The 10,092-nt window shown below is 46.1% G+C and overlaps 1 long non-coding RNA gene across 1 annotated transcript; it reads left to right on the plus strand.

Moving 5' to 3' along the window:
* Window positions 1-365: 365 nt before the first annotated feature.
* On the plus strand, window positions 366-6,920 carry LOC144104517 (uncharacterized). The gene is made up of 4 exons (XR_013308558.1): window positions 366-427; window positions 2,768-2,907; window positions 5,005-5,069; window positions 6,855-6,920. It is a non-coding gene; the product is annotated as an uncharacterized LOC144104517 (long non-coding RNA).
* Window positions 6,921-10,092: the final 3,172 nt, after the last annotated feature.

Below are 10,092 nucleotides of genomic sequence, written 5' to 3' on the forward strand. Positions count from 1 at the left end.
CTTACGATACCACTTCCTCTGTGATTGCGATCCGAGCACGCAGCAGCCCAGCGCATGCTTCCCAAAGAAGGGAAAAACTGCGTGGTCGCGTTGTAGCACGTCTCGACGTAAGCGTCACTCTGAGCGAAATAATATATCGTGATTTTTTTCATGAATTCAAGTAATTGCATGAGGCAGGGAGAGATCGGCTGTGTTCAGATCTGCTAATTTTTCGCATCATATGATTTTTGGAAAGCAATGAACGCGACACAATAACTGATCCGTTTCCGTAGCTTGCCCTGTGTTTGCTGTCGCTTTCATTATTTTATCTCTCATTTCTTGTGTTCCAGTAACAAAAGCGGAGCTTATCCAGAGGATGACGAAAAGAAAAATCACTGCAATGGACCTTGAAAAGTCTGAGCCAGCAACAACAGTTGCACAGATACATGTATGTACTGAGCGAAGTTTTACTGCGGATGTTTCTGCTACTGCCACTCGCACGCTTACCAGTCGCAATATGTACATTACATAGCAGCATATTTCAGAGCCAGGCAGGCGTCTCTGTTTGTGTGTGTCTGAAGTATTTATTGTTGCGGGAAGCAGCCAGGCTCCCGTCAGCAACTGAGAGCTTTGTAGCGGATCTTTGAATTGTAGTATAGAGATATTGCTTAAATGCTACCATTGTAAAAGATTGCGTAGGACACTAGAGAACCGCATGTGGAATGGAAGCATCGTTCTGTTTTTTGTTCTCTCATATATTGTGTGCTTCATGTCAGGTCAAACTTTCATTTTTCATATTGCCTCCTCGCATTGTTGTGTAAAATATTTATTGTTTGGGGGAGCAGCCAGGCTGCCTTCAGCAACAGAGAGCTTTGTATCGAGCCCACCGATACGGCGTTGCGGGACAGCCCACTTCTCTCATTGCAGCACGTTGTCTTAGCTTCGGCTTGCAACTCGGTGGCCTGTTTTCTCAGTGCCATGATACTGGTTAAATATATGTATTGCTGGAAATTTATAAGCCCTGCTATTCCTCGGTTATGCGGCTTACCAAAGCGAATCGGGCCACGTGAGACACGGATAGGGCCTCTGATAATTATTATTCACGAGGGGTGATAATTATTATTCACGTGTCTATCGAAAACATCGGTGCTGCGCTGTGGGCTACAACTGCGGTGGCTCTCTCCGGTCGGGGCGGCACTTGTCAAGACACGATTAATTACTGGAAGGCACCGTTCCCCTCTTCCCGTCATCTGTCCATCGTCGGTCGCTTCTTGCAGAGAACCAGTCAAAGGGGGAAGGTCATTTGCATCGAGCCGAGCGTGGGAAGAACAGGCTCCTTCCCAGCTAGTCATCCTTTCTTTTTGTGCAGTCGTCGGCCACCTGATGACGCTGTCGAAATTGCCGCTGCTGTTGCTGCGCCACCGTGGTCATCCCTGTCGATGGGATCTGCACCTTAATCCTCTTCGGCTGGTGTGCATTCCGTTCATAACAGGCCCAACGTGGACGCCACCGAAAGCTCCCCATTTCACTTTCAAACAAAAGGGGTGCTGTCTACTCTTGTAAACGGAAGGGCAGCCACACAGAACAAGCAGGGATAGAGGACTAGAGCTAGTGGACTAAGCGGAAGGGAGAAAAACCTCTGAGAGGGAATGGAAGGAGAGGAGCATGGAAAAGTAGCTAGTTTGCCATATATGTAACTCCAATATAATGTCTTTTATTAAAGATTGTTTGCGGTTGTGTGTTCCGGGGACGGTGCCTCACAACAACCTTGGTAGAGGACATTTTCAGCCAGAGGGTGGTCAGGGCCCTTTAAGTAGTGGCTGCCGGCTGGCGTGGATGTGTGCTCTGCCAAATTTGTTGTTCAAAATTTTTATTCTCTACGGAGGTCATTTTCATTTTACAGCTGAAGATGAAGCATAACCTTGCATGTGCCGATTCGGTCGTTGCCATAAAGCTTGGTGCTCGGGTCTTCTGCCACAAGTGCTTAAAATACCTGAGAAATACCGTATGCATACTTCACCTTGCATTTGACTCATCAAAAAGAAATAATTTCCCCGTGTGGATCATCATGCCTGCACACACAGTGCGGGGCCGACATGCAAGGCCAGATTGTAATGCCTTTCATTCGAGTGCTAGCTCTGCAGTAAAAGCGATAGCATACAGACAAGACGTGCAGCTAAATTTGTACACTGCACGCACTTCAGAAAAATGTTCAACCAGCTGATATGCACGCTTGTCAAAATAATGTGTGCATTACTTGCTGGCAGCAATATTAACAGTTGGAGGGCGGCAGACTACAGTTGAGTGGAACATATCCTGATTGTTTTCTGCTTACAGCCCACAGGAATTAGTTCACAAACAGAAACTACAACTACCACAGGAGAGTCTGTATAGGCAGGGTCGATCATTGGCGCCCAAGTAATTAGTGTGTAGTTAACTAATATGCAATAATCTGAGACTACAGCATGTTGTTTCAGCAGTGCATGCGCAGTTTTCCCTCCTCATCATCATCAGCCTCACTACACCTACAGGGCAAAAGCCTCTCCCATGTCTTTCCAAATAACGCTTTCCAATTAGCCCTCCTATGTGGTGTCAAATGCAAGTCTTTAGACTGCGACTGCCCGTCACATATGCTTTTGAGAATATCTCGAAGCTTACATGCAGACTTAACGACAGCACACAACGCACTGAAGGACATATACTTGCGTTGTTGCTGCCGATGTATGCATCTGAGTGCAAGAGTCCGCGGCTGCCCTGAATAACTAACGTCCTTTCTTTCGCTCCCAAGGATCAGATTTCTACCGTACGCATGCGAGCAATGAGACGCAACAGCAAGCAAAGCAGCAGAGGGCACTCGCCTTCCGTGATCCATGGACGGCCTTGGCGCCGTGATTGCCAGCAGGCTGGTTCTGGCGGCGACCAGCTCATGTGAGCATGATGCACCTTCCTGTCAGGAGTGAATTTTCTGGCAGCGAACAGGCTCTCCGAGCACGGCAATTTGAAAAAGCCCAATGATAATTTAAAGATTTAAAGATGTATAGACACCTAATTTTGGTGGCATGTTTTCTTCCCTACAATGATTCAGAAGACACAACTATGAATGAATCATCATGTGGTGTTTGAATGGGACCTATAAATAATTTATAATCGAATTTTTCTGCCATGCTGTCTCGGTTTCAACAGCCGAGTGAAGACTGTGACATCAGAGAGGTTATATGTAACGTGAAGCATGGAAAAAATGCGATATAATTGCTGGTTGATCGTTTTAATTCACTCCAGTGTTGAAGCCAGCCTTCCTCAATAGTCGGAATGACAAATGTAGCAGCACCGATTATATTGCAGTTTTTCATGCCTCGCATGACCTATAAGCTCACTTTGACGTCATAGTCCCCATTCAGCTCTTGAAACTGAAACGTCGCGAGAAAGAAATTCGATTATAAATTATTTAGTAGTAATAGGAGAATCTTCATCATCATCAGCCTGATTACACCCAATGCAGAGTGAAGGCCTCTCCCATGTCTCTCCAATTAACCATGTCTTGCCAGCTGCGCCTACCTTATGCCTGCAAACTTCTTAATTTCATACGCCCACCTCACCTTCTGCCGCCCCCTGCTATGCTTTCTTTCTCTTGGAATCCCTTAAGGACCAACAGCTATCTTACCTTCGCAATACATTCCCCGCTCAAGCCAATTTCTTCCTCTTGATTTTGGCTAGGATGTCATTAACCCGCGTGTGTTCCCTCAACCACTTTTCCTGCTTCCGGTCTCCTAAAGGAGTATAGACACCTAATTTTGGTGGCATGTTTTCTTTTCTTCAATGATGCAGAAGACGCTACTATGCATGAATCACCATGGGATGTTTGCCTACAACCACTAAATAATTTTTAATTGTTTTGTCCTGTCATGCTGTTTCAGTTTTGGAACAGCCGAACGATGGCTCTGACGTCAAAGAGGGCTTTTCCTTCACGTGAGCCATGGAAAAATGTCCATAGAATCGCTGCTTCATTGTTCTAATTTACTGCAGTGTTGAAATCAGCCTTCCTCAATTGCTGGAATGACAACAAATGTGCAAGCAGCGATTATATTGCTGTTTTTTCATGTCTCGTGACGTGTAAGCACACATTGACGTCACTGTTCTTGTTCAAGTGTTGAAGACGAAACTGGACGAAAAATAAATGCTATTATAAATTATTAAGCGGTCGTAAGAGATTACTAGCTGCTACTCCATGTATAATAATGCCTTATGCATCATTACAAACAAGAAAGCACACACCCAAACGGTAGGTGTTATACTGCTTTAACGTTACGCCTGTCATTTTTATTTCCGTGGCTCACTGCGTTGTCCTCAGCTTAAGCTGAACCCTTTTTGTTAGCCTCGACGTTTCTGCCCCAAAGGTGGGCACTGGTAAGATACAGCTGTTGTACACATTTCTCTTGAGGGATATTGGTAAACTGCCATACATGACCTGAGAGACCCTGCCATATGCGCTCCATCGCAATCTTATCCTTCTAGTTATTCCCTCATGATCCGGATCAGTTGTCACTAGTGATACCTTCCTTAAATAGACATATTCTTTTACCTTTTTCCTTACCTCGCTATCAATTGTGAACTGCCGTTCTCTTGCTAGACTTGAGAATAGGAGAATACCACAAGGTAATCATGTATAATAATGCCTGATGCCTCATTAGAAAGCAAAAACACACACCCAAAAGATGGGTGTTTATACTCCTTTAAAGCTAGTTGGTGCATTACAGAATGTGAGTCACCAGTGTTACCAGTAAAACTCTTTAACATCATATTTTGATCTGTTGATTGAAATCAAGTATTTTTGTGTTCTAGTTAATGGTATTTCATTATTTCTTTGCTCCTTATATGGAAAAATTATTTCTCGGGACTCTGACCAGGCTCAAGAAGTGTAATGTGATAGTAAACAGAATATGTTTGAAAATCCTCTGAAGTTGCCCTTTAATTTACCTTGTACATTAGTCTTTTGTAGCAATTGTGAACACTTTTCATACTTTGCAGTCTTCCACTAGCATGGATCCTGCTGCACCACAGAACCTGGATATCTTGCTGAGGTCAGCAGCCAGGTATGAAGGTGTCGCATATTTAGAATTTAAGACAAGTGGGCTTTGATGCCCCATCGGCCAGTGCTGATAAAGGAGCAAAACGCAGACGGAAGACGAGGCTGACAAAGTTAGTTTGGTGCTCAGGAACGCTTGGCTACCGGGGTGCGCCGTGCTAACAAAGATTGTGACCGTCCACAGTTTGATTTGCGTCTTTACACTTGTGGAGGGGCTGGGTGCGCAGTGCTAAAAAGAAGTGTCGACGGCCACAATCTTTGCTAGTACAGCGCACCTCGGTAGCCAAGCGTTCCAGTGCGCCAAATTGAACTTTGTCAGCCTCGTCTTCCGCCTGTGTTTTGCTCCTTCTTCAGCACGGGGCGCTGGGGCATCAAAGCCCAATTGTCGATCTTACAAGAATGATTTTGCAAGCTTGAAATGCTTTTTGCTCTCATCCTTGATAAATGCAGGCAAACAATCTAGAAACTGGAAACATGGGGATGAGCATCACTGCACACCTCTCGGAAATGGGAAATTTTCTGTCGGAATGATATGAAGCAGAAACAAAATTGCCTGCAGAGCAGCCCTAGGCACAATTTTAACCTGTGGCAGCTCAGAGCAGTTTTGTTTAGCGATGGCTTTGTGGTCGGAATGCAGTTTTTGTTTGTGTTCTAGTTGTTGACATTTCATTATTTTGCAGAATTATTTCTCGCAACTGAGACAAGGTTCAAGAAGTGTAATGTGATAGTAAACTCAAAGTGCTTTAAAATCTCCTGGAGATGCCAATTAAAGGAACACTGAGGAGAAATTGAAGTTGGCTTGTATCGATAGAATATAAGCTCCTGATGACAAAAACGCAACTCTTACTGAAAAACAAAGCTCATGTAAAGTAGAAAATAGCAAGAACCAAAATACAGGTATCGCCGCCACAGGGCAATCTGACCTTGTCCTGGCCCCTCGCGACTCCCCGCACTGGGGTTATGATATTTAATTTGCAACGGCTGCTCATGCCGGAAGGGGGAATGACCCGCCGGCGCCTAACTAACCGTGCTCCTTCAAAGGCATCGCACGCTCTGTGGGGCAGAGGTCGCAGAAATGCGGGCCGGAGTTTTTGCGAGAACTTTGTCATCGGGCTCGGGAACGGGATCCATCGTAACGCCGGCAAGACGCTGGTGCAAACGTAAACGAAGCAATGGTAGCGACCCCCGATAGATGCCTTCAACGTGTGGCGGCGGTAGCTTTCATTTTGGCTGTTGCTAGACCGCACCGCTAGCCGCGAGATATCACGGAGTCTGCGTTTAGGTCATGTTTCACGTCACTGCGTCCTGTAACGTCATATGAGTGCGCCGTGATGTCATTAGAGTTCCCGAGTCTGAATCGGAGTGGCGGGAAAAACTTTTTCAACTTCGAAATCAAATTTCTTTGAAATAAATGCATCTTTCGCTCTCGGACAAGCGGCAACAAAGCCATGAAATGCTGAACTATCAGATTTTGCTTACAAAGGAAATTTGATTGAGTTCTCCTCACTGTCCCTTTAATGTACCATGTACAGTCTAGGTCAAAAGTGTTAAGGCTACAGCATTCAGCTGCAGTGAAATCAATGTTTCTAGAATATTTCTTGTAGCGGATCATTCAAGCAGGAAGCTTGTGTATCGCAAGAAGAAACCTGCTAGCATTTCAAGGTCACTAGGTCTTTATTATTGCTGTAATGGCTCTGTTATGCGGCTGAAGCGAAAAGCCTTTAGGCTTAAGACTTCACCGACACTGTACATTACTCTTGTTGCAAATGCGAACACTTTGCACACTTTCCAGGCTTCCACTAGCATGGGTCCTGCTGCACCATGGAATCCAGGTGTTCTTGCAGAGGTCAATGGCCAGGTACGATGGCTTCTCATATTTAGAACTAGTTTGTAAGCTTGAAATGCTTTTAGCTCTCGTTCTTGGTAACTGCAGGCAATCTAGAAACTGTGGAAACGTATAGGGCTGAGCATCAGTGCACACCTCTCCGACACGTGAAATTTTCCATCCAAATGGCATGGAGCGGAAAAAATTGCCTGGACAGGAGCCCCAGGCACAATTTGAACCTGTGACAGGTCAGGGCAGCTTTGCTTAATGAACTCTTAGATCACTAGACCATGACCACAACCTTTCACCTTTCATGTTCTAATTAGCACAGCCTCTTGTGCTAAGATTTAATTGCTGTGTTTTAAATATTCATAATCTTTCATCTGTTAGTTCTGTGCTTCCGAATATTTGGCAGCATTACTGTTGCCAGGGTGCAGTGGAGCCTGAAGTAGAGATAAAAAGGCTCATCTATGTTGTCAAAGGCAGCTTATATGATTGCACATAAACGTGACCTGGTGGCCCATCGCGCTGCTCACTCCGAAGAAGAGAGCGATGTGTCATGTTTTATCATTAGTAGCGTTTGCAAAGAAAACTGCCATTTTCGTAATGTTACATATAGGAGTCCTGAGGAATAGGATTTTAGGAGTTTTAATGTGGCAAATAATAACTCTCTCCCTAATCTGTTATAGGGCTTTAAACAAAGCATATGTGCAGCTGTTTTATTGCAGGTCTACCTCGGGAGCGGAAATTGTCAGTGCAGAGCGGTGGCACTGGCTTCTTTCCCAAGGTCGAGACTTCCTGTTTTGCAAGGACGCCACAAAACTTTTGTGGGGTTCCCCACAAAAGTGACGCTCCTTCCTGGTGATGCTCCTTCCCCGAAGAGCCTTAGGGGAAAGAGCGTTCAAGGAAGGAGCATCACCGGCTCAGTATGCCGGCAATTCCTTAAGGCTGGTGCCATGCAGAAGCCTCGGATGAGCTCAGAAAAGCTAGCAGCTGTGGGCAGTAAGCCTCTTTTATTTAGGTACATTTCCTGACTGACAAAGGCATTTGTTTATTTAAGTGTGCATGACTTAAATACCTTTATTTTACAGCACCTGCATGTCTTCAATTTTGAAATGATTAATACTATTTCAGATGCATTTGATGCATACATCAAAGCTGCACAAGCTGCCGAGGATGAGAAAACGTTCAGAGCAGTTGAATTGCTACCTGGCGGACATGCTGAGGGACATCAACTAATCATAGCCTGCACCTGACCCTGTAGTCAATGACTGTAGTCAGATAAAAATGATAAAATAATGGCAGCAAGAAAAATTATTTCATTGACTGCACCCTGGTATTTAGTGCTGGCATGCAGCATTTGCTGCACTGAAGGGTTGCAAGTTCATTCAGGTAGCCTACATATTCAGAGCTATTAACTGTACACCAGAGTACGTGTTGCAAGGCCATTGTATCCCCATGTCGAGGCCCTCGTATCTGTACGAAGGTTACGTGGCCCTCGTATATACGAGGGACGGGTGTGACACGTATCCAATAGCGTATATATGAGGCACGTATCACCTGTATATATGTGTTTTGCCATACGTGGAGAGGAACGCGTATGCCATACGAGCACGTATTCATACGACCATATATGTGGACACATATCCAATAATTGCGCATATATGAGACACGTTTAACACATATATACGAGATTTTTCAATGGGGAGGTGCTGTGCGCGCTGCGCTTCTTCGCCTCCGGTGGGTTTCAAGGCGCCGTTGGAAATGAAGAAAACGTCGGCGCAGCCCAACCGACTGTCAGCAAGTCTTTGCGGCAGGTAGCGGAAACCAATTTCAACGTTGGGTCACAGAAAGGGTGTGTTCGCTTTCCGAGGAGACCCGAGGAGAAGGCGGCGGCGAAGGAGGGCTTCCTTTGCCTAAACTTTCGCCGCAGCAGCATCTCCGGCGTCGTCGGGTGTGTCGATTTGGCACTCATCACTATGAAGGAGTCTGGGGGCAGTGCTGCGAACGAGCCGCAATCGGTTCTACGCTGCGAACGTGATACATCGGCCACTGATTTTGACCGCATGAGTTCAGCTACAAGTGCGGGCCTCGGCAGCGAGAGTGAGTACGGGCTGTGTGTGTTTTTTTCTCAGATCTGTGGCGCGAACATGCGCATCCTGGCCGTGGACTCGCCCTGACCCGGATCCTTCCGCGACGCGTTCGTCTGGCGGCCCATCAAGGCGCAGGAAGGCCTGCTGGATGACGGTGATTTTTTTTTTTTTTGGGGGGGGGGGGGGTAAGCAGTAAAATAGCCGTGTCACCCGTCGAGTGAACTCAGTCACATATATTGAGCTCCAGCACTATGCATTTGCCCGGATCTGCTAAAGCTGCAAGAATCAATCTGGCCAGTTACACCAATGCAGACACGTTACAGCATGATACAGTGTATTGCCACCCTTTTGTTAATTGCAGCAGAAACACAGGACACGTAATAAATTGTTGAAATGCATAGCCTTTCCTGTTGAAGAAACCAAAGCAAAATGCACCTGACAGTGCTTGTGTTTTGTAGGCAATCATAGCGCATAATTTATATGAATATGGTGGTAAAAGTGACCTTACAGCAGTGCTCATTTATACATCTCAATCCTGCGTGTCTGTATGCTCTTGAATGTCATATTTAGCAAAGCTTGATCTGGGCTACTTGGCATGAGTCTTCTACTGTATAGCAGTGTGTCTTGTAAGGCTGTTGAGATCACTGAGAAAGGACATGCTTAGCTGCGTCATTTTTTGTTATGCAGGAGACTATGTCTACCCACTGGAATCATGGCTGCTTGCACCAGTTGCGTGGCATCACAGACCCGACTCAGCAGAAGGCCTGTACACACGCCACATGCTTTCACACAATTTGTGGCTGAGCGCTGTATTGGTGTGCCGAAGAGCTGCTTCCGGTGCTTTCAAGGGCACCGGATGCACCACTGCCAGTGGGAGTTGACAGTGCGCATCATCACCGCACTTGCTGCACTTCACAGCCTCTGTTTGGATGCGCCCATATCAGCAGAGGGTGCAGGCCACACTGCCACTGACCCAGATAACAATGGGCCACCGCTAAATGGTCGCTACCTTGCAGAGACAGGATCCCTCCTCACGGCCTTCTGGGAAGAGCAATGCGGTGCTGTACTTTTGGCCTCTCTAGGACGACCCGTCTCCAGAGGCAGGCGTACCG

The sequence above is a fragment of the Amblyomma americanum genome, chromosome 1 (genome assembly GCF_052857255.1).
Source record: "Amblyomma americanum isolate KBUSLIRL-KWMA chromosome 1, ASM5285725v1, whole genome shotgun sequence".
In the NCBI taxonomy this organism is placed as follows: Eukaryota; Metazoa; Arthropoda; class Arachnida; order Ixodida; family Ixodidae; genus Amblyomma; species Amblyomma americanum.